The 23,216-nt window shown below is 55.2% G+C and overlaps 1 non-coding gene across 1 annotated transcript; it reads right to left on the bottom strand.

Moving 5' to 3' along the window:
- Positions 1-6,515: 6,515 nt before the first annotated feature.
- Positions 6,516-6,668, bottom strand: LOC129131489 (5.8S ribosomal RNA). The gene has a single exon (XR_008535656.1). It is a non-coding gene; the product is annotated as a 5.8S ribosomal RNA (ribosomal RNA).
- Positions 6,669-23,216: the final 16,548 nt, after the last annotated feature.

Below are 23,216 nucleotides of genomic sequence, written 5' to 3'. Positions count from 1 at the left end.
GTTTGTACAGTTCCTTGGTGGCATCCCTTATGTGCAGCTCCTTGAACACCACCCAGTCTCTCTTTTTCGCCTCCTCAATAAGCCTCTCGCCAATGCGATTGTGCCTCTTGATTCTGGCATCCCTTGTCACTGGGCAGAAGCCGATGATGTGGCCACGGGTCTCAAGGTCCGCCTCGCAGTGTCTACAAAACTTAACACAGTTATCTCCCCTCCCCCGCGCGAGAAATTCCCTCGTGGGATAAACATTGGCCCTGAGCTGTAAAGCAGTGAGGAGTTTCCTGTGAGGTATGCATCTATAATATTGAAGCCAATTATTACTAATTGTGTCCCTCTTAAAATTTTTTACTCCACGGCCTTGGGATTCCAATTTTGTCCACTTTTTAAACTCCTTTCTTCTCCAATCACATGGTTTGGGGAACTTACTTTTAGGGTTCGGTGCTTCCCACTCCAAAAGTGTTTCTGCAGTCGCGGGTGGTACAGACGCCGGTAGTGCGTCCCAAATTGACGGCATCGCCGCTCTCTTCCCTCCAGCTTGAATCCATAGTTTCTCATACATCTTCTCCATCTCAGCTTTCTCCAGGAAGGCCTTCATCGTCTCGTCCGGAGACTGTGCAATGTGATGCAGTCTCTGTGCCTGCACACTGGGAATCAGTCCTGCCAATTTGATGACGCCCAAACCGCTGTCCCTTGTGCTCGAGTACAAGATGGCATCACCCGTGCACGGAGGCAGGTGCATCCAGTCCTTAACCGCTGTTCGGATCTTCAGGTCAAGGGCTTCAAGGGCCCCTGCTTTCATCTCTGAGTGGTCAGCCAGGTAGGTCAGTCGAGGAATGGTGTATGTTTTGAGGATATCGAGTTTTTGCAGAGGTTTAAGTGGGGCTCGGTCAATGCGTTCGAGCCAGACGTCTAGTTTTGTGGAAAGGTCGGTTTTTGCAAACCCAGTCCAGGGGTCGATCTGCAGGCCAAGGTATTTCTCCGATTCCCCGGGGTTAATCATGTTCAGGGGTGTGCTGTTGATGCTCCATGCAGCGCAGTTGTTGACGGTGTAGGAGTCTTTTGTGGGCTTGATGTAGAAGCTGTGGCACTTTTGTCCCTGCGTTTTGAGACCTGTGAGATCGAAAAAGGTCTCTAGTATCTTGATGTTCACGTTCATGTTCTACCAGGAGTCGCTCAACAAGACCAGATCATCAGCAAATGCCATGGCAGTTATCGTATGCTCTCCACGATGGAATCCTTTGCCACTCCCTTCCAGCTTGCACAACAGGGGGTCCATTGCCAGGTTGAATAGAAGGGGTGACAGCGGATCACCCTGCTTCACTCCAACCCAGATCTGGATTTTGTCCGTGTGCGTGTTCTTCTTGACGGTGACATACGTACTGATGTCCTTGTACATATTGTCCACCAGTCCGATGACGCGGGGATCCACTCTCCGTTGCTGTAAAACGTGTAAGATGTGCTGGTGGCTCACGGTGTCAAAAGCCTTAGCAATGTCCACGAATATAACACCCAGTGGTCTATGTTCATTTTTGGCAGTCCGAATTATAGTTTGCAGGAGCTTCAGGTTCTCAGAACATCCCGCCGCACTGATGAAACCTCTCTGCCTTGGGTTGAGGGGGCACGCCTTAGTCATCCTCGCCGTCACGATCCTGGAGAACAGCCTCAGCAAGATGGAACCAATCATGATGGGTCTCCAGTTGTTGATGTCTTTTAGGCGCTCCGGTTTTGTCGATTTGGGGATCAAAACAGTCCTGCACCCCCTCACCATGTCTGGGATGTCACCAGATGTTAACCACAGGTCGAAGAGCTCAGCAGTCTGGGCATACCCAGGATCCATCTTCCTGATGTTCCCAAGGGCAATCCCATCTGGACCTGGCGCCGAGCCCTTGCTCATTTCCCGCACATTCTTTTCAATTTCTTTGGCCGTAATTAAGTCCCTGAAGACCTTATGGTGGGCCTTCCCTTTAATTTCAAAGTCTCCAAAGACTCTCAAGTCTCACACCAAACTGTCCAGGTGTTTCCCATCTGGCCTTGAATACCGAATAAATTTCACTGGCCATCTGGCCTTGAATACCAAATAAATACCGTGATACATCACAGGACAGACATTCGATGTCGTCCAAAATGATCTTCGCTAATTTCCCCATCTAGATGGAATAAACGCTGAAAGCGGAGGTAGTTACCTCTTTTGATCGCTCTGTCCTTCATCCACTTCTGAAACTGTTTTCTTGGCTGCTCCTCCCGAGTTTCCTTTTTGCTTTTCCCCCGGAGTGCTGTTCTTATTTGGCTCACTGATTCCAGGCAACCAAAGCAGTCCTGCGCTGTCTGATTGAGCAGTGGTCGCACCTTTTGGCCTTCTAATAACTGTTCAAATGCTCTGGGGAAGTTGTTAATTGTCCCCTCTGATAAACGTTCTTTGATCCTTTTCTGATAACGAGCCTGCAGTCGCCCTGCCCTCTGCTGGCCAACGGTTTCCCGGAGACCGTTATCCCTATCAAAGTGGTGTCCAGATGTCTCTATTGTTCCCTTCTCAGCAGCTGGTCCTCCCGGCTGGTGGTTCCCCCCAAGTCCATTGTTCACAGTTCCTGCCTGGGATTGATGACTTGACCCAGGTTCTGATTTCAAGTTCCCAGCTGCTCCCCCACCCACTCCATTCTTCCTGAGCAGTATTCTCCTTTTATCACTAATCTGCTTAGCTGTTTTGGTTGTTAAGTGTTCCGATATGAGCTTATTAATGTTTTTGTGACTCTCGAACTGTACCTGCAGCTTGACAAGTAGATCTTCCTCCTCCTTTGTCCAGCATCTTTTGTGGGCTCCTCGGTTTGATGTTTCTTTCGGTTGGAAAGCATCAATCCTCTCCTGGTTTCTAACCAGTGGATGTGCCAATCTTTTGTGTTGTCCTAGGCCAATTTTAGTCATAAAATCTCTACTGCATACCTCACATATCCACTCTCCCACTGGAGGTCCCGCATCCTTCGGACCCTTGCACTTTGCAAAATGACAAACAGTACTGTGATGGTTAAAATCCTCCCTCCCACACTAGGCACACCGAAAGCACACCCTCTTCCTCCCGTGAGATCCCTTAAGGTGTTCAATTAGGGCCAACATCGAGTTGAGCCGGGTACCACAGCAAGGACATGGTGGATTTTTGTCAGGAACAGTCACCTTCACGATGTCATCCGGTGCTTGTTCACTGCGGACCTCAGGCACTGGAGGCAATGCCTCTGGTGTACCCTCTTCCCCCTTCCCACTGCCTCCCTTCTCAAGTACATTCTGATCATCGTCCTTAGGGGGACTAGGATTTAAGTCGTCCCCCTCACTCAGTTGTGGTGTAGGCTGTTCAAACACCTCAGGAAACCCGTTCAACACCCCCCCATTAACAGAAACATGAACCACCCCCTGTACATGCTCCTGCAGATCTGACCTATACAGTTCTAAAGAAAAATTCACCAGCAAGCCCAATTTATTTTCTGTCAATTTGGTGGTTGTAGATGTTACAAAATCATCTCAGGAGGTCTGAGTGCCCACTGATACCCTAGTAAGGTTTAACGGCCACCCCCAGTTTCCTCCTCCGAGGAACGGATTTGGATTTGGAATAGCTGAGTCATGACCAGATTCAACATCGGGAATGGATTGGGTGGTCAGCCCACCTCCGAATGCGTCGCCCCTGTCCGACCGGGGGGCCAGGTTTCAGGTAGTAAGCCTAACGACTTAGACCGAGAAACTTGTTTCACCGAAATTTGGAAGGAACTGTTGGGCTGGTGAGTCCCAATGGCTCCCAGACTGGGGCAGAGATCGACTTAGTCACCCTGTTAAGGGCTTACCAGTGGGACCACGAGGAGGTGCGATCTCTGCAGCTATGCCCAGTTGTAATTAGACCTTCTCCAGCCCTCACGCACATCATAATTAGATGACGACACATTTGGCATTAAGAGAGTCATAGTTACTCCCGCCGTTTACCCGCGCTTCATTGAATTTCTTCACTTTGACATTCAGAGCACTGGGCAGAAATCACATCGCGTGAACACCCGCCTCGGGCCTTCGCGATGCTTTGTTTTAATTAAACAGTCGGATTCCCCTGGTCCGCACCAGTTCTAAGCCGGCTGCTAGGCACCGGCCGAGGCAGGGCGCCGGCCCGGGGGACCCCCCCGGGGACCTTCCCCCACGCGAACCGCTTGGCCGACGCTGACCACGGCCGTGCGCGCACCGGCCGTGCGCTCTGGGGACCCCGCTGGCAGGAACCGATGGGGCGGTGGCGCGCGACGACGACGGCACCGGCCGCCGCTGGGGCTCCAGCCGCAGCAAGGTGGACGGCAGGCGGAGGCGGGGGCAGGCGGTGCCCGCCGCAGCAGGGGCGATCCATGGGAAGGGCCCGGCACGCGTCTAGAGTCGCCGCCGCGCGCGCGCCCCAGCGCCCGGGCGGGCCGCGCGGAGCGCACTCACCCACGCGCAGCGCCTCGTCCAGGCGCGACAAGCGCCCCGGGATCCCACCTCGGCCAGCACACGCCGGCCCTCACCTTCATTGCGCCGCGGGCTTTCAACGACAGCCCCCGACTCGTGCACGTGCTAGACTCCTTGGTCCGTGTTTCAAGACGGGTCAGGTGGGTAGCCGACATTGCCACAGACCCCGGGCGCCCGAGTGAGGCCCATCAAGCTCGGCCTGGCGGTGCCGCGCGGTTGGGGTATTCCGAGGACAGTTCGCCCCGGTCGACTGCAGCGCCAGGGGCCGGCAGGCCCAGCCCCCGCACCCCCGCACAAAACGCCACGCTGCGAGGACACCGCCCCCGCCCCCCCCACCCCAGGAGGGAGAGGGGGGGAAAGTGACGCCCCCTGCCCCGGCGCCACCGACGGGGGGGGAGGAGGGTGTGGCGGCGGTCCTCTCCCTCGGCCCCGGGATTCAGCAAGACCTGCTGCCCAGGGGCTGTAACACCCGCCGCCGCTCACGTGGCACCGGGCAACCTGCCCGCCGGAGGCCTTCCCAGACGACCCGGAGCTGGGCGCGGCGCACCGCTGTGGAGGAAATGCGCCCGGCCAGGGCCGGCCGCCGACGGGGCGGGGTGGTCCCCGCACTGGCCCGCCCCCCCCGGCTCGCTCCCATGGATGGGGTTCGCCCGGGGGACGGAGGGGAGGCGGAGGCGAGGATCTGCCGAACCCGCGCCGTCCGACCACAACTCGCCGGGTGGAATCCTCTGGGTGGACTGCGCAGGCCCCACCCGTTTGCCTCTTAATGGTTTCACGCCCTCTTGAACTCTCTCTTCAAAGTTCTTTTCAACTTTCCCTTACGGTACTTGTTGGCTATCGGTCTTGTGCCGGTATTTAGCCTTAGACGGAGTTTACCACCTGCTTTGGGCTGCATTCCCAAGCAACCCAACTCCGAGAAGCCCCGGGCCCGGCATGCCGGGGGGCCGCTACCGGCCTTACACCATCTGCGGGCTGCGGCCTCGATAACAAGGACTTGGGTCCCCCAAGAGCGCCGCCGGGGAGGGGGGCTTCTGTACGCCACATGTCCCGTGCCACACCGCGGGGCGGGGATTCGGCACTGGGCTTTTCCCTCTTTGCTCGCTGTGACTGAGGGAATCCTTGTTAGATTCTTTTCCTCCGCTGACAAATATCCTTAAATTCAGCAGGTCGCCACGTCTGATATGAGGTTGTAAGCCCAAAGCTCGGCCACGCCGCAGACGGGGGTGTGTGCGGAGATGGCCGCCTTGTCTCCCTCGCCTGCTACGCCACCCGCCCCCCTCTTCTCCGCGCTCCCGGAGGGAGCTGGAGAGAGAGAGCGTGCGCGAGCGAGCAATGAGGAGATGGAGAACACCATCCCGGAGACGAGAACCAAAAAAGGGAGCGCGGCAGAGACGGCCCCGCGCGGGAGGACCAGCCGGGCGGCGGCGCGTGCAACGGCCTCGGTGGGGAGAGAGAGAGGAGTGACGGCGCCCCTCGGAGCGCCCCGAGACCGCGACAGAGGAGGAGGGGGCGGGCGAAGGGAGGAGGGGGTCGGAACCCCCGTCCCCGGCGCTCTCGCTCTCGCGTGCAGCAGCATGGCATGGTACCGCCATGGTACCCACCCGCAGACAGCTGCACGTGCTGGGGGGAGGCCAGGGGCGAGTCCCGCCTCTCGCCTCCCCTTCTCGCCCTCCTCTCTCTTTATCTCGGCCCTCGGCGGCGCATTTCGATGCCGTCTCTCGCTGTCCCCAGGCCGCTGCGCCACCGCATCCGCGGCACGGTCCCGGCGAGGACGAGCTCCGCCCCAGCAGCTCGCTGCATTTAGGGGGACGAAGGCCCTGCGCGGTGAGGACGATGACAATGACCGCGACGACGACGACGCCCACTGAGCCGCAGGGAAGGGATTGAGGCCACCTAGGGAAACGTTTCCCTCGCTGAACCCCTGACCGCCTTCCCGCCGGGAACTGGCGGGACGCCGCCGCCGCCACCGCCACCACCACCCACCACGGGCAACCGGCCTGCGAGGCAACCCCAGCCGCGCTGCCAGGGTGGCCCCCAGACGGCGATTGATCGTCAAGTGATGCTCAGACAGGCGTAGCCCTGGGAGGAACCCGGGGCCGCAAGTGCGTTCGAAGTGTCGATGGTCAATGTGTCCTGCAATTCACATTAATTCTCACAGCTAGCTGCGTTCTTCATTGATGCACGAGCCAAGCGATCCACCGCTAAGACTCGTCTGCCTTTCGGGCACCGCTCACGCCGAGCGGCCCTTTTTTTTGTTACTCTGGCGCCGAGGACGCGTGGGCGTGCGCCTGGCTTCGACCATACAAGCACACAGAAATGGAAGGGGAAAAAAAAAAACTGGAGACCCACACTCCGATGGCCAGCCCAGAGGCGGGGGAGCCCGCGCCCCAGACTGCCTCCCCCTGCGAGCGGAGACGCCGACCTCACAAACGCCGTCATTCAAAGGCGGCCCAGGCGCCCGGGCTCGGCCTGGCCTACGTGCGGAGTGCCACGCAGGACGCGCCGGAACCCGGGAGGGCACGACGGCCTGCCCACTTCTCGCTTTGACGGGATGACACGCACAACACACATGGCTCACAGCCGGGGGCGTGCGGCCATCAGCCGCCGCGCACAGTGGCTCTCCCTCGGTCCCCGACGCCGCGGGCCTCACGGAGCGCCGCCGAGCCGCTGTGCGGCCAGCTTTTCTCTTCCCCCACAACACGGCCTTTCCCCCGGGCTCGAGATGGCACGCAACGACGACCAGCCCCCGCCGGTGCGCCTCCCGCGGGACTGCTCCCCTGCCGGGCAGGCGAGCAACTGGCGGATGCACTCCGCTGCCAGCCCTGCAGGCGGGTGCCACCGAGACCGAAACCAGTGTCACCGGCTCCCGGGGCGGGCTGGACAGCAGACCCCGTCGCCGCTAGAGCCGCACTCCCAGGACCGCCGCCGCCACGTCACACCGCCAGGGCCCCTTCCCTCGGGCACACGCCCAGCGGAAGGTGGTACGGCGCTGAGCCAGGGGGCAATGCCCACTCTCCTCGTTTGCACGCGGAGACCGCGCGGGGAGAAGCGCCCCCGTGGCCTCCCCGCACGCCTTCCGGCGGCCCACACGTGGCTGGGAAGGGCGATGGAGGATGCGACAAGCGGGGCCCAGGACGGGACCGTGGCCGGGCGATGGCGGGCGCCTTCCGGCTGACCATCCCCGCAGAGAGGGACACCCGTTGAGCGGCGCCGCCACCGCCGCTCGGCATGGGGTCATCCGCGCTCGCGGGCCTCGGCTGCTGGATGGCCCGCATAGCGCTCGCCCCCCATGAGCAGGCGGTTGAGCCAGGGGACGGCCGGCGGACGACGGTGTGGCCAGTGGGCATTCGAGGAGAAAAGGCTGTCGAGGGGAGGAGAGGCGCCGGACGCGCCAGACGCAGCGCCGCGCGTGCCAGAGACCGCGGCAGTGGGCCGAGGAGAGAGAGCGCGGGCGGGCCCAGGTGGCCGCAACCCCGCGGCTGAGGAAGGGCAGTGAGAACACGCTCTCTGCCGGCGTTGCCTGTTACAACGAGGCAAGCGGGGCGACCCCTGCGGCCAAGAGCGCGCCGCGGCCTCTCTGCCAAGGATGGGCCGTGGGGGGGGGGGGGGGGGGGGGGGGGGGGGGGCAGGGCGCCCCTCCCCGGCGCGGCACAGTTAACCCCCGTGGCCTGTGGAGGGACAACAACGGCGACGGAGGATTACGGCTGGTGACGATGGGACAACCACTGCAGGGGATGGCGGGATTAGCTGCTCCCCACCCCTCAGTGGCGCCCCACACGGCCACCGCGTGGCACGCCTGCTGCCACCGCCGCCGGCACCGCTGCCGCCACGGCAGGCCACGCCAAGCCGCCCAAGTCTTTAAACCACCGCCCGGCCTCGCCGGCCCCTTTTGGCAAACCCGCAGCATTTGACGACGCCGAGGGAAAAAACCTGGGGGGACCGCTGAGGCGCGGAGCACTAGGTACCTGGCCCTGGGGCGAGGGAAACGACCTGCATGGCCCCGCCGGGTTGCCTCCCCCGCTGCCACCCTCGGGGGAGCGTCCACCGGCGGGGGCGCGCCCGACATCTGCCGCCACCACCGCCACGTCCTTCTTGGGGCCCAGGGTTTCCCTCAGCAGCCAGGCGCTGCGCAACCGAGAGGACCGGCATGGCTCAGGCTGCCCCACCAGCGCGGGGGACGCGGGCCCGACCACCGAGCACACCTCAGGTGCGCACGTGCACGCGCGGCACGAAGCGCAGCCCGGAACAACCGGAGCCCTCGGCCCTTGGAGTTCCTCTGCCACACACGAAAGGGGGGCCACTCAGCCCGAAAGCGGGGAACTCTGCCAGCCAGCAAAAGCCCCGCTCCCCGGTGCGGGAAGGGCTGGAGGAGCCGCCTGCTCCGAGCCCCGAAGGCGCACACGCCACCCGGCTCCCTCGCCCTTTCCACCTCAGCCACCGAAAGGTGCCACGGCCGGATGGACAGCCGTCGCTCGATGGGCAAAGCAGTGACGGAAGGGACGGGCGCGCCTTCGGGAGGGGCCGTGCCGAGCACCCCTCCCTCCCAGCACCCGGGTGGCTTTCTCACACGCACACCGAGGAGAGCCAAGCTTGGGAGAACTCGGGCCGTGCCACGGCGCCCGCACGTGCCACGCCGGCGACCGGTGTTCGGCGGTGCCGGCCGTGGCAGCGAGAGGCTCAGGAGCCCGCGGCCGCGCCCCCGCTCTCCGGCGGGGATGGACCGGCAGCAGACCGGTGCAAGACCGGGGTGGGGGGGGCTGGTGTGGGGGGCGGGGGGGGGCAAGCCGCCGCTACAGCGGCCAGCGAGCCATGCTTCTAGGCCCGGCCATGACGCGTGGTGTAGTGCGGGGAGAGCCCCGCCCCGTGCGCACTGTGGTGGGCGCGCGTGGCACGCTTCGCCGCGCTGAGTGGCTTTTTCCCCCTCTCCCGCTTCCGACCCCCAGCGCCCGGAGGTGCCGCGCGCCTCCGGTCTCTCTGATTCCCCATCAGCTGTGGTCATCATAGTAGGCACAGACAGTACCATCGAAAGTTGATAGGGCAGACATTCGAATGGGTCGTCACCGCTGCGGGGGCGTGCGATCGGCTTGAGGTTATCTAGAGTCACCAAAGCTGCTGGGCGGGCCCGGATTGGTTTTGGTCTGATAAATGCACGCGTTCCCGGAGGTCGGGGCTCGTCGGCATGTATTAGCTCTAGAATTACCACAGTTATCCAAGGAGTGGGAGAGGAGCGACCAAAGGAACCATAACTGATTTAATGAGCCATTCGCAGTTTCACTGTACCTCCCATGTGTACTTAGACATGCATGGCTTAAGCTTTGAGAGAAGCATATGCTACTGGCAGGATCAACCATGTAGCCGCCGCCCACGGCGGCGCTGCGAAGCGTCGCGTGAGCGCCTGTACGGAGCGCCCGGACGCGCCCGGCCTGCCGGCGAACTCGCCCCGTGCCAAACCCCGACCGCCCTGGGCTCCTTTTGCCGCTCCAACCCGCGGGAGCAGCATCGCGGACAAAGACATGGCAGCAGGTGGCGGCATGGCGGTGACAGGTGCTAGTGGCAGGGACGGCGGCCGGCCACATCGCGGCCCGGCATTGCCTGGGACGGGGAACGGCGCCACTCGCGAGAGACACCCCTCGGTGACGGCCGACCCCAGCGGCCGGCCCTGCCCGTGATGCCGCGGGCAAGGAGCCAGGACCGCTGCACAGCTTTTTGCCACTCGAATGGAGCGTGAGGCTTCCTCTCTCTCTCTCTCTCATAGTTTTTTTCCAGGGGCCCGTGCCCCGGTTCGAGACTCGGCCTTGAGCTCAAAATGGACGCGCGCGGTGCACGGAACAGGGCTTGGCCGGGGCTGACCCGCCCCCCCACACAAGCTGAGAAAAACCCGCCCGCCGAAAGGTCGCGGGCGAGCGACTGGCCGTCAGCGAGGTTGGGCCAAGCGGGCCCCTGCTCACAGGGAGCGAACACTGTCCCAGCGCGTCCCCCCACCGGGCCGCAAAGAAAGCATCGGATGTGCTAGAGGAGGCAGCGACCTGACGAGGCGGGCGCGGCCCGGACACCAAGGCCCCTTTACAGCCGGGGCGGCTCGCTCTGCAGCAGGCGGCGGAACGGCAAAGGAGCGCAGGGACCGGGCTCTGTTCCGCCCGCGCCGTATCGGGTTCGAGCATTTTCGCCCTCTCTCTTTTCTCTCCTGCCTCTCTCCCTTCTCGCGGCTCAGCTCCAGCCGCACCGCCGCCCGGCGCTGCTTGCGGCTGGCACCCACACAGGCGCTACCCGGACCAGGGCCTGCACCGGTACCTCACGTGGTTTTTTAAAGACACCTGAAAGCTCGCGGGGCCACGCGGCCATCACACAGCTCGGGACGGTAAAGACGCCCTTCCCCAGGCCATCAGGAGGGGCGACACCTCGCCTGCGACAGGAAGCGAATTGGAAAGGAGACCGCCCTGCCCGAGCACCGGACCCCCCCTGCCGTGGCTTCCCTGTGACAGAGAAGCCTCAGAAGGAGAGCCGGCCCGCCGGGGGCCCTCTCCGACGCCACCTGAAAAGCCACATCGATCAGGCGCGGCTCTGGGAAGGAGCTGTGCCAACGGTGACCAGGGCCCCACGGCCACGGTCCTGGGACAATGGCGATGGCCGCCCAGCCCACCTGCGGATCGCATCGCTCGCGGCAGCAGAGGAGCGTGGGGGGTGCTGCCACCCGTCCGCGGCGAACAACGGCTTCCCTTTCGGCTAGGCAACGGCGGGACTGGACTGGCCCCCGCCGGGCCAGGAGGGGATTCAGCGGCCCTCCCACCCCTTCCAGCCCAGGGAAACCGGCCGAGCGTGCGAGAAACCCCTGCCGTGGCTTCCCTGTGACAGAGAAGCCTCAGAAGGAGAGCCGGCCCGCCGGGGGCCCTCTCCGACGCCACCTGAAAAGCCACATCGATCAGGCGCGGCTCTGGGAAGGAGCTGTGCCAACGGTGACCAGGGCCCCACGGCCACGGTCCTGGGACAATGGCGATGGCCGCCCAGCCCACCTGCGGATCGCATCGCTCGCGGCAGCAGAGGAGCGTGGGGGGTGCTGCCACCCGTCCGCGGCGAACAACGGCTTCCCTTTCGGCTAGGCAACGGCGGGACTGGACTGGCCCCCGCCGGGCCAGGAGGGGATTCAGCGGCCCTCCCACCCCTTCCAGCCCAGGGAAACCGGCCGAGCGTGCGAGAAAAAGTTCCACCAACTTGGCGCCACGGGCCACCGGCTTTCACCTGGCCTCGTGGCAGTCGGCTTTCCCTTCTGGAAAAAAAAGCCGGGGGACGGCACGACAAAAAAGGCACACGGACGCACGTTTGCAACAACCCGTGCTAGCCACGGGGGCCGCGGGGCCGGGGACCCGGGGCGGGGGGGGGACGGGGGGCCTCACTACCCCCCCACGACGGACCCACCGGCCTCCCGCTCGCGCCTTTGTCGCAACGCTTCTTGGTGCCGCGGCTTAGGGCTGCGAGAGAAAAATAAAAAGGCCCACGGAGGCCTGGCGGGCGCCCCCCAACTCCGCCCGCCTCAACAAAAAGCAACGGACCCGGCGCAGCAAACCTGGCCCCGCCCGGCATAAGCGGCTCAGTCAATCCGGCCACGACCGAGGTAGGCGAGGTGCCGCCGCCTCGCCCGAGACCAGTCTGGGGGGACTCTCCCTCATAAAAAAAAAAAAAAACTAGGCCAAAAAATTCTGCCCGCCACAACGCGGGTCCCTGGCTTAAGGCCAAGGAAGGGCAAAGGCTTCTACAATGCGGGCCGGGGACCACCGCCGCCGCCGAGGCGGACCGACGGGCCCAAAACAACAGCAAATGATTCTGGAGCAGAGGCATTGCTTGGAGAAAACTCTCCCCTGCTCTGTCTGGGCAATCCTTAACCAGTGTGTTACATGGCTCTTGCTGCCAATTTCTTGCTCAACAGTGTGATAGATGAATCTGATTCGTGCTAACACTTGTAACTATATTTTAACTATTTTAGAAAATATTTGTTAAAAAGTAAGAGAGGAAAAGGATATGGAATTAGTGACACAAAACAGATGTTTTCAGATGTTCATGAGAAAACAGAATGCAGGATATAGTTTGAGATAAGTAACATCCCAAAAGGCAATAGGCCTCAGGATAACTAAAGAATCGGCCTTGAAATGGACAAAATTGGGATGATTCCAGCTATCGATGAAATCATAAGGCTTCTTTTTGGAATATAATGCTGGCTTCTATAACACAAGTCTTGGGGTGCATGTGCAGCTTGTGGGGTTGTTCAAAGGACAGTGATGATGAGGAGAAGCCTTCGTGGGAAGCGACCACCAAAACCAAAAGACCCCTTAGAAACAAGCAGAGCATGTACTGTGCAGTACAGTGACATAGATTTCAAGAATCAAAAATAGGAGGAGATTGACAGAAAATTAATGAGGAATATGTATTAGCATCCAGTCTATAAGCCGTGATTGGATTCTTTATCTTTTGAATGGGAGGCAGGGTGAGAAAACCCCCCTGTATCCTGACGGGTTTTGCTTATGCTTTATCCAAACCACTGCCAAATTATTTTGTATCTGCTTGATTCTATTTGATTGCATGATTTCATATAAAATGGCTGCTCAATTAAAATTGCTGCTAAATTCTAATGTTGGTTTATTAAATTAGACATATAGGGACCTCATTCATAACATCAGCCCACCTCAGTCACCTCCCCGTTGGGACTGTGCTTTCTACTGAGCCAGTCCTGCCAGAAAAGCAGCTTTAAACACACCTCCAAGAAGGCACTGATCCAGATAAAGCACATCCATTCCCCTCTGCCCAGGGCCAGTCCCCTGTACATCTGGCAGCCTGCAAAATCTAACACCCCCTCAGGCTCCAACACATTGTTCCAGCCCAAAGCATAAAGGCAATTTGTTTTGTTAAAGCTGAAGTCATTCCTGCAGGTCCTCGGCCTTCCAAGGCAAATGCTGCCACTCCGGAGGGAATCCTGTGACCCTGAGCATTTGATGGTGACCACACCAAAGCAAGAGGTGGCTCCTTCAGCAGGAGAATGGCACATGGCAATGCTGTGCCTTTGTGTCCCCAGCCTTCCCCCCATTGTTTCAGCAATGGCAGCTACACTTAGGCACCTTCAGCAGAGCTTATTTGTGTTGGCTGAGTGCAGATCAGGACTCCCAGCCCACCTCTAACAGCAGCTTGCAATGACAACAGCACCTGCACACTGAGGTCTTTTGCTGGAGGCAAGCCTGTCACAAGCACACACCCTCTTCAAACTTCCCATCAAACAGAAGGGAGAAGAGCAGGAAAAGGCTACCTTTGGACCAGTCTTCCCCAGGTCTACACATGGGCCAATTCTGGGTAGAAAACTCCCACCAGTGCTGGCCTTCTTCTTCATGTTGAGAAACTTCTCCCACAGGAACTTAGAGGGAAGCAGCTGAAAGGCAAAAATAAACCAGACAGAGCCTCAGAGTTGGGCTTGTTCAGAAAGGCTTTTCTTGAACAAGTGGCACTGGTGAACAATATGTGATCACATTGTCCAGGACAGTCCTGGGAGCCCTGGAAGTTGCTTGCTGAAATACTCAGCACCAATAAATTAGCAATACAGAGTGCAATACACATACTCCAACCACATGGCTCTGTCCCATCAGCTTCTCCGTGATTGCACGTGACATGGTTGGGGATTTCTGCTCTTTGGGGATTTCTTGCCTCTTTAGGTTCATTGGATTGAGGCAGTGACCTTTTCAAAGAAGGGGGAGGAGCTCTCAGAACTGCCCTGACTCCATCCCTGTACAGCACTGAGAACTCACAGCAAGGAGATATCACTGCTGGCTGAGTCCAAGAGAGGCAAGAAAGGAACGTTGTACCAAGAGTGAGGAGAACAGGAATGTGTCCAAGCTGTAGTCCTCTCTGTTAATTAGCATTTGTTTTCTCTCTCTGGGCTCACAGACCCCTGCAGAGAAGAAAACAGAGGGATCTCCTGGACAGAGCCTCAGCACTGGGGCATCTCCAGTCAAGTGAGCTCCAGACACCAAGGGACATTTGTGACCCTGGCTCCAGGGAGCAGGAAAAAACTGTACAGCCCTCAAGATTCCTACCAATCCAGAGCTTTCAAGAGAAGCCAACTCCTTTGGGAGAGATACCATCAACACATGGTAAACCAAAATCAGGGGACAATTCCCAGCACAGGAAGATCTCCACCATCCTGCAGAACAAAGGTGTGATGGTGTTCACAGGGGTCTTACGATGAGGGAAGAGACAAGGATCTGACTCCATGGTTCAGCAGGCTTGATTTATTATTTTGTGATATATAATATATTAAAACTACACTAAAAGAATAGAAGAAAGGATTTCATCAGAAGGCTAGCTGAGAATAGAAGAGGAAGGAATGATAACAAAGGCTTCTGGCCTGGACTCTGTCTGAGCCAGCTGGGCTGTGATTGGCCATTAATTACAAACATCCAACCTGGGCCAATCAAAGATCCACCTGTTGCATTCCACAGCAGCTGATAATCATTGTTTACATTTTGTTCCTGAGGCTTCTCAGCTTCTCAGGAAGAAAAATCCTAAGGAAAGGATTTTTCATCAAAGATATCTGGGACACAAAGGTGCTGAGACATTTTCTTCTGGACGTGCTGCAGCAGATAACTTGCTTTGCTGTACACTGTGTCTGCAGGGCTGGATCCGTGCCCACACAGGAGCTGGGAGAGAACAGCTGCTTTGGAAGCTCTTCCAGCTGGGACCAGCCCTGTCTCACAGGGCTTTGGGCAGAGTTTGAGCTCCCCCCCAACATGCTCAGGTGCCCAAGGGCAGCTTGGTCTTGACACCAGCAGGGGGCTATTTACAAATCACAAACGGGACAGGGCTGCTGTGGAACTGCCTTGAGCCGTTTTATTTTCCAGCATCACTCTCATTACATGGTTATGACAATGGGAAGATGCCACCAGCTCACATCCCAGGCAGCAGACCAAGATGGTCTTCTGTTACAACTTCCTTTATAAGTTTCTTGACCAATCACACAAAGCAAAAGCACATTGAAAGTAGTTCTATCCAACCACTATAAGCACACGAACCTTTGGTTAAAACAATGCTTGATTATTTTGAATACAATACCTGCTTGTAAGCCTTAAAGCACAATGCACAGAGATCCATTATTAAGCTTTAACCCTCCTAATCTCTTGCTAGATAAACTTTTCTCTAGCTTAGAGAGTTATTCTAAACAAGCATTAATACACACAGACCATTGTTCTATTTGTCCTTGCTTTTGTACTTTTTAAATAATTTTTCTGCTGACCTGTCTCATGGCGGTTGCCTTGCTCTAATCACAGTTCTACTGTATCTGAGGCTTGCCTTTTGCAGCTTTCCCAAAACCCTCTAATTTTTTAGAATCCTACAATTCCCCCTCTCTTTTCACCTAAAAAGAAACCTTCATAATTGTGTCATTTATTACATGCGTTTCGTAGCCTTACTAGTATATTTCTGCTTATTACCTACTTAAAGCATTTTCTTGCTTGCACTGAAGCAGGGGCAGGGAGAGCAGGGACACCAGGGCAGTTTGCAGCCTTAACACAGCCCACTGGGTACTTACAGTGAAAGATGTCAGTCTTTCTCTGGACAAAAGACGAGGTGTCGAGGTCTTCTTTGGGAATGCAGAAGCCATTTTGAAGGCACGATCTCCCAGATGAGTGACAATGCCTCAACAAAACTGGAAGAAGCAACAATGGAACTCTGAAAATCCAGAACCCAATTCATGGCAGATTCAAGGCATATACTGGTGCTAAAAATTTTCTATGATTTGAAAGCAGCTAAGTGCTTGTTTGGTCTAAGTAGCTAGTATGTTAGGCCTCTAGTTGGACTTTATTTGAACTATAGGGCTGCCTTGTGCAATTCAAAGATGGATCATACTGAAACCTGGAGCTAAAAATCTGAACATTAAGAATTGTTAGAACAGACAAAGCTGCAGCCTAAATATTACTTTAAAATAGCTAGAGTGGACATCCTCTTCTTTTGGCTAAAGCACCCCTGCTCTCTCAGCTGCTCCTCACAGGACTTGGGAGAGACTGGAATGTTATGGCTAATGGCTTAAAAATTGTTAGAAAGGACTTTCTGCCCATTGGGACAAAACTGTATAAAGAAGCTGCGACCACCCAAGCCCACCCTTCCCTGAAAATGCCTCTGGACTGGAACTTGGCACTGTGAGTTAAGCTGCTGAAGGGAACTTGAGACCAGACAAAGGTGACACTATTGTCCCATTAGCTCAGGCCTGGGGAGAAGTAAACAAGGCTGCAGAGAAAAACCTATCCACAACAAAGCCAAACCCAGCAGCTGTCCTGAAAATCAGCTCTGTCTGCCTTCAAGGTGGGCAAGTCATAGCCACAGACTCGTCTGCTGAGGCCAGGTTTGCACACAAACCTCCCATCAAAGACCTCCACAGTGCCCCCAGACCCATTCCTGAGGCCTTGCACCAGACGACTGCAGGGCACGCAAAGTAACACAACAGATCTGAAAATCCAGAAGCCAATTGATGGCAGACTCAAAGGACAGACAGATGCTAAAGATTTTCTATTATTTGAAAATAGCAATAGACAGAGTCCAACTTGCCCCACCCCAGGGAGGCACCTGGGAGGTCCCACCTTGCCCAAATCTGCAGGAATCCATTGGAGTCTTACGTTTTGCGAGATCTCACCACAGAGAAGACCAGAAGAGGATTTGATGGTATGCCAATGGGATCCATGGAATGGTGATGTTTTTCACTTCATCTGTCTCTGTCACTCTCCTTCTTCCCCTTCTTCCCAACCCCCCATCCCCCCCCCCGCCCCTGCCACCCCCCCGCTTCTTTTTCTTTTCCTTTCTCTCTCTCTTCCTCACATTTACTGTTACATAAAATCCAGACTATTGATTTTGGCATATGGTCTCATTTGCACCTCAATTCACAGGCCTCTCTCTAATAATTGTAATAACCAGATGATAACAACCCACTGAAACTTGATGAAACTTGAACAGACCTCATTCACCTTTCAGCAGTTTAAGCAACCACTAGACGGGGAAAAAAAGTATAGAGCAGTACATTTAGAAAATGTTGCATTCCTTCAGTGAAAAAAAAAGCACAATCAGTAGAGCATATATTGTTCATCCACTCAGCTGTGCATTGTGGTGGTGTTCACAGGGGTCTTAGGATGAGGGAAGAGATGAGGATCTGACTCTTGATTTATTATTTGATGATATATATTCTATTAAAATTATACTAAAAGAATAGAAGAAAGGATTTCATCAGAAGGCTAGCTAAGAATAGAAAAAGAAAGAATGAATAACAAAAGCTTGTGTCTCAGACAGAGAGTCCAAGCCAGCTGACTGTGAGTGGCCATTAATTAGAAACAACTCTAGGAGACCAATCACAGATGCACCTGTTGCATTCCACAGCAGCAGATAACCATTGTTCACATTTTGTTCCTGAGGTCTCTCAGCTTCTCAGGAGAAAAATCCCAAGGAAAGGATTTTTCATAAAACAATCTTTGACAGTACACACCACTGAACTGCTGCACCAGAAGACGGGCATTATGCCATCCTGTATTTCCCTTTGGCATTCTCTCTCAGAGTGCAGATGAGACAAAACCAAAAAGTTCAACTTGAGTCAATCTTTACCTCCAAAGGAAATTCAGGAACTTTCTGCAGAGGCCAATGCTCTGCACGTTGAGGAACTCCTTGCAGAGGCCAATGCTCTGCACGCTCAGGAACTTTGCACAGGCCAATGCTCCGCGAACAATTCCCCATGCGAATGGCCCAGTGAAGCCGCCTGCAGGAGCCCAGGCTGCGCACAAGCAGCCAGGGCCGCGTTCTCAGGCAACTGAGGCCGCGCCGCTGTCACGGACGCTGCCGCCGCCTTCGTGGTTTCCAGGCAGCCGCGGAACCCGGCAGCCACCGCCCTTTCCCGGATCCTGCCCCTCCTGGCCCCGCACGCCCCCCAAGATGCTGCCGGGGCTCGGGGGCTTCGTCTGCCTGGGCTGGGGCTCGGCCTCCCCTGCGGGACAAGGTGAGGGGGGGTCCCCGGGGGTCGTGTCCCCCCGGGAGCGTGGGTGAGTCCCCCATGTGCCCCCCAAGCCGGGGTCACCCCCTTTTCTCTGCCCAGAGCTCCTGAGCCAGCTCCTGCTGCCCCCTGGGAGGGGCTTTGGGGAGCCCCCCGGGGACCCCCTTGAATGCCCATTCCTGGGCACTGGGACCCTTCGCATCTCCTTCCCCAGCTGCAGGACCCCCTGCACCCCCTTATTCTGCCCCGACACCCCCTGCACCCCCTTTCCCGGGTATCCGCCTCTCTCAGCCCCTGGATCCCCCGTTTCCATGAGCCCGGGGACCCCCGGACCCCATTCCCGGCCAGCCCGGGGCACCTCAGCCCCAGGCCTTCCTTTGCCCGGCGAGCGGTGACGTCACTGCAGACTCGGGCCGCCATTGGCCAGCAGCAAAGAGCGGCGCCAATGGCGGGGCCGGAGGCGGCTCAGGGGCCGTGAAGAGCCTTGAGCTGTGAGGGGCCCTGAGGGGCCATGAAGGGCCGTGAGGTGTCACTCTTGCGCCCAGAATGACACAGGAACAGGCAGGAGGCAGTATTGCAGAAAGACTAAAAGAAGGTTTAATTCAAGAGAACCGTGCGGTTTTTATAGAGTGATACGATATATTCTGTTTGATTGGCTAGTTAACAAAAACACATTCTTTAGACACCGTCCTTGAGAAGAAGAGAAAGATGAAGCAGAAGAACACCACCTGCAGATTGTTTGTACTTAAGTTCTCACATTCTTACAACTTGCTACTAATTCTCACAAGCTGCTGTGAGAAACACTTGCTGTTTCTCTCTCTCTGTGCCACGGCATCCACAGTGAGGGTCTGTGAGGGGTCTTGGGCAACTGTGAGGGAGCCATGAGGGGCCTGTGAGGGACCATGGGGAACTGTGTGGTGTTATCTTTTTATACTAAAAACGACGTGTACACTATTTACAATAACTTCTCAATACTTATCACCTATGTTAGACAGTGAGTTTTTACTCTAATCCAAAAATGCCAACATCACTTAAAAGATGAAGGGAGGGAGGGAGGGAGGGAGGGAGGGAGGGAGGGAGGGAGGAAGGAAGGAAGGAAGGAAGGAAGGAAGGAAGGAAGGAAGGAAGGAAGGAAGGAAGGAAGGAAGGAAGGAAGGAAGGAAGGAAGGAAGGAAGGGTGATAAATGAATTCACTGGATTCAAGGATCATACAATTATAAATTTATTATTTTTATTATTATTATGCAAGCAAGAATAAGCAAAGTTCAGCACTGGGTGGCCGGGAGTCTCCGCTCCTCTAGGCTCGCACCGTTCCTATCCCCAAAGTCCACCTTTTATTGTCTTTTTCTCCCGGGTCCAGGGATGACGTGGTCTGTCTTTTGCGCTTGCTCGTTCAGTTGCTAGGGGGTCTTTTTCTGCCTTCTGGTGGTCGTGGGATGAAGGCTCCAAGTCTTCCTCTTTTAACCGCTGAGTGAACTTTTCCTTCTAAGGCATACCTATACAGTGGAATTTTCAGAACACTAGACGATTCCTGCAAGCCTAAGCAATTCTTGTGAGTTTAGGGATTGTTATTACAGCTCTCCTCTGTGACCTCTTAGGTGAACTTTCCTTTACCATGGAATTCCCAAAGCACTATACGATTCCTGCAAGCCAAGCAACCATATGTGAACCATTTGTGGCTATACATTTAAAATCAAGTGGTTTTAGCTATTTAGATATTGCTTTGATATTGTATCATTTTTTAGCTATTGATTAAATTAATGAACAAACGTATTGCTACTTATTACAACCCGCAGTGCAGTTAATGACCATCTCTGACATCTTTCTTACCTGTATGTTTTCCAACATTTTCAACACTAGCTAACTGAGTGCCTTGCCCTTTTTATCTCCTGTTTCATCCATTTACTCTCATCCTCCATGGCACAGCACACGATGTTTCCACAAAACCAGCCTGCACCAGCCACTATTTCACAACTCACCCATAAAATCCCAATCTTTCACACTTCCACCTCTTCATCTTCCCATCCAGGGAGGGGAGTCAAGGTCAGCCAGATGCAAAAGAAGTGTTTGAAGCTGGAGTGTGATGAGGCACTGATTGCTTGATGAGCACAGGAGGAGGAAAGGTCTTGGCTGTGCCTTGCTTCTTAAATCATCCTCAGTTGTGCAGGAAAATTAAGGACAGAGCAGGGATGCTCCTCTGACCAGCTTGCCCATGACATTGTTCCTGTCACCAAGTTGAAGACAGGCAGGTCACACAATTGCTCTTTCTCTGACTCCTACTGGGATTACAACATTGAAAAATAGAAAAAAACCCCAATAATTATCAGGGATTTTCATTGTGTGACCTCAGGATTCCCCATGCTCTTGCTAAGGGGGAATGTTCATCAGGCAAAGGATATGAGAAGGAGCCTCAAATTGTCCAAAATCCCAGGAAAAATATTTTTTCCTATGGAAACCTTCACCAAAGCTGGTCACACTTCAGGCCCTTTGTGCACCCATTTCCTGATGTGCATCTCCCAGTGGGGTGTTCCCACTGCTCCAGGGACCCAGCACAAACCTTACAGCCCCCCACAAACACAGCCCCAGGAGCTGCACCCTTCCCTCCAAACCTGGGAACCTGCAGCAGCCGCCTCTGTGCTGAGCTGAGCCTGTTTCTCCCCAAAACGAGGTGCTCAGTTTATCCTTGAAAAGACTGACAGCAGCATTCTTGCCTTCTTCCAAAGAGCCATTATTTCCCAGCTGTAATCTCCACACTGAGACTTTATTCCCTTCAAGTGTCCAAGTACACAGGCAGCATCAAGGAAGGCACTCAAGTGAGCCAAGTTTAACCCAAAGAGCTCTCAGCTCCCCATGGAAGCTCAGACAAGCAGCAGGGAAAGAATGAATGCTCCTATAATGGCATCTAACAGCCACAGGGCAAGTGAGAAGTTGGTTTTAGAGAATGAAGAAAAAGCACTAAGTCATAAAAGGTGAGAAAAATCTATCACTCCAACAGGTAAATGAAGGTAAACAACTTGAAGAGACAGACTTGAGATGGAGGGAAAAATCCCACAATTAATAGTGTCCATGACACCCAGAGGCAAAACAAGCCCAGGGGATCAGGAAAAAGGGAAGCATGTGCTGCAAAAAACAGCAGAAAGGAAGTGAGAGCCCTGGAGGGAACACAAGAAAGAGGCACTCTGAAGACAGGAAAAAATGCCACCCCACAAGGTGTTTGTTTTGGTTTTTTTAATCAAGAGTCTCTTGTACGATGTGGTAGAAAAACAGAAAAAGAAAGGTCAGGAGAAGGATGGTTTATTGGGAACATTCCTGCATAGCAGGCAAGATATATCCTGGTGCAAATTATTCCATGCAGCACTCACATGTTTAATTGCTGCTTTTCCTCTTCCTGGGGAAGCAGAGTTGCTTTATTTACTCCAAGCAATATTTTCTCCCTTCTCCCTGGCAAAGAACAAGCTCCCCTCTTGGCAAGTGCTCACTGCTTTACCTAATGCTCATCACACCCATGCTAAGGAGAGTGGAGCAGGTTAATTTATCACTTGTTACAATGATTAACTTGCCCAGCTGCCGGGTTCAAGAGCCCCAGATGCCTCAGGTGATACAGGATCACAGGAGGACAAGCTCCATTGAATGAAGCTGCTGCCACACTGGCCCTCTTTGCCTGTCAAACGCATTCAGCTGCTCTTGCACTGCCCTCTGAAAATCCCCCATAAAATACAACTGAAAATCCGTCATCACCCAGGAGAAAGCACAGCTGGATTCTGCTCAGGGCATTTCAGACTAGATGGGGTATTTGGGAGCTCCCCTTGCAAAGGCAGCATCTCAGGACAACCAGAAGTTTCTTTTCATGGATTCACCATAGTCAGGACACCTTCCCCTAGACCAGGTTGTTTCAAGCCCCATCCAACCTGGCCTTGAACACTTCCAAGGGTGACACAGGACACCTTCCCCTAGACCAGGTTGTTTCAAGCCCCATCCAACCTGGCCTTGAACACTTCCAAGGGTGACACAAGCACAGCTTCTCTGGAACCTGTTTTGCTCCTCCCAGATCTAAAATCATACCCAACTTAGCAGCCTCAGACACAGATTTCTATGAAATATCTACATTTTTCTAGGAAAGAAAGATGACAAACCTTGTTTGCATCCAACTTTGCAAAATCAACACAAGCTCTTCAGAAAGGGCTGCCACCCACTTTTCTTATTTTTTCCTATTTGCTGGAACATTTTCATTCTGCTGTTGTTTGGAGCAGTATTTTAATATATCTGGCTGAGACTGCTTAAAATAGTACTGCAAGATACTTGTGTGAGGGCTGGAAAGCTGAGCTCTTGCACATCCAATGGTTCTGTTGTTGGAAGTCTTCAATCCCACCTCTCTGGTGGGATGAAATAGGTGCTACTAATCACATTTCTCAAGTATCATGCATCAAGCTGACACTATTTTAAGACTTAAAAAACCCTCAGCCAATTTAAACAAACCTCTGCTCCTTTCCGTTTTCTCTGTTCCACAGTTTATGGCAGAAGACAGGAGAGTAAGATTGTTTTGGGAACAATGTTTTCAGGACTCTAAAAATAATGTAAAAACTGCTCTGCCACACTCTCAGCTGTAACAGCCCCAAAAAGCACAGGCTTTTGCTCCCAGAGTCACAATTGTGGTGGGATTTCTACCACACCACAGGACAATCCATTTCTGGTTTTCTCCTGGAAATAACTACAGCACTTCTGGGTAGCAAGGCAAACATGTGCCTCTTTTAATGGCCCTTGA

The sequence above is a fragment of the Agelaius phoeniceus genome, chromosome 8 (assembly GCF_051311805.1).
Source record: "Agelaius phoeniceus isolate bAgePho1 chromosome 8, bAgePho1.hap1, whole genome shotgun sequence".
Lineage (NCBI taxonomy): Eukaryota > Metazoa > Chordata > Aves > Passeriformes > Icteridae > Agelaius > Agelaius phoeniceus.
The sequence above is the reverse complement of the archived record's forward strand: the minus strand, read 5'-3'. Positions and strand labels throughout refer to the sequence as shown.